This window comes from Octopus bimaculoides, chromosome 3, assembly GCF_001194135.2.
Source record: "Octopus bimaculoides isolate UCB-OBI-ISO-001 chromosome 3, ASM119413v2, whole genome shotgun sequence".
Lineage (NCBI taxonomy): Eukaryota > Metazoa > Mollusca > Cephalopoda > Octopoda > Octopodidae > Octopus > Octopus bimaculoides.
Genome location: NC_068983.1, coordinates 35,899,746 through 35,901,518, shown reverse-complemented (window position 1 = coordinate 35,901,518; position 1,773 = coordinate 35,899,746). Strand labels below are relative to the sequence as shown.

Sequence of the window (1,773 nt, the reverse complement as noted above, 5' to 3'; positions counted from 1 at the left end):
ACACACACACACACACACACACACACACAGGCATTCGAAAAATACATATAAGACCCAACTTAAAAAGATTCTCAACAATTCAACTTCTCTGGTTGACATTAAGACACCCACCCTCAATAGGGACCTTAACTCCCACTTTTAGAGCTCCATGACCTCCATTTTACAGGAGCAAAATCTTTTTAACAGGTTCCATAAGACTGGAATTTTGGAATCTGCGCATAAAGATCAGTAGTATGGGATACATGTGTCATGATTACATGATTTGAATCATAGGTATTCCAGTTCATTAGAGAAAATATAACAGAAAGGTCTAATTCTTCAATTGCATGTAACACGGGCAACGCCGGGTATCTCTGCTAGTTTAAAATAATTACTCAGAATTATATTTAGATAACACTAATTTAGTTTCTTCAAACATGTTTTTGTGATTGTCACACCCTAGATATCTTCAGCATGGATGATTGTTCATTTTGTAGATGGATCAATTATTAGAGTAATCTACTTCCTATTTGTCTCTACTAATTTCTTTTCCACTACCAACTAACTGGAACAATTTTAATAAATGATATCAGAAAATATGATGCAAATTCAAATTGAAGCTTACATCTAACATTGTATGTGTGTGTGTGTTCAGATCGTGTTCTGTTTTATTTTTATTTTTGTTGAATTTGCCTATATATATGAACAATTTAGGTCTTAATAGACACAAGATGTGATCTATTTCTAGCACATTAATTGTCCACGTTAGTGGTCAACGTTATTTTTTTTAAATGTACCTTAATCCCCTGAGATTGCAGATACTATTTCTAAATCTCTTTGATTCTTTAGATGTGCTGGCCTCCTGATAATTAATCGATATTAATTAATATATGATTAATTACCAGATTTTATAATAATATTATATATATATATATATATATATATATATATATATATACATATATATATACTCATAAATATACAGGGATTAGCATGAGTTGCTTCTCCAACATACTGAGAATTTAGAAATAGCAGTCAAAGAACTACTGATTCCAAACTACAAATTTTTTCTCTAACGGATGGCGATATTTATGGCACACACAGAACAAAAAACAAGAGAAAAGCAAAAACAAACCTGCCTTTAGTTTATTGGGTACGACATTTCACGGTTAAGAGTATGAAGTTACTCTATTCCGATCTTCAGCCACAATATTCGAATAAATTTGAAGGTGTCTAATAAAAACTCATGTGAATTTTGACCATGCGGCATCAAAACCACATGAGGAAGGCACTTACGACATTTATCGGCTAGTGAGTTCAAACTTTTCACTCCAAAGAATCTATTCTATGTGCGTCACAAATAGTCCCGTATAAAAAAGTCCCGTATGAAGGGTTACTGTTTAACCATCCAATTAGAGGCATCAATATAAAATATACTTGGCAAACTACTTGGCAAAATTGTTAATTATTAATTTTATTACTAATTGACGATTCCCTGCCCTATATCTGTATATTTTATATTGATGCCTCTAATTGGATGGTTAAACCGTAACCCTTCATACGGGACTTTTTTATACGGGACTATTTGTGACGCACATAGAATAGATTCTTTGGAGTGAAGAGTTTGAACTCACTAGCCAATAAATTTCGTAAGTGCCTTCCTCACGTGGTTTTGATGTTGCATGGTCAAAATTCACATGAGTTTTTATTAGACACTTTCAAATTTATTCGAATATTGTGGCTGAAGATCGGAATAGAGTAACTTCATACTCTTAACCGTGAAACGTCGTACCC

At 32.9% G+C, this 1,773-nt stretch overlaps 1 protein-coding gene across 5 annotated transcripts in view; it reads left to right on the top strand.

The window, feature by feature from the left end:
• Nucleotides 1-1,773, top strand: part of LOC106877319 (tyrosine-protein kinase CSK) — a 342,382-nt gene that overhangs the window by 62,834 nt on the left and 277,775 nt on the right. The window lies entirely within an intron of this gene.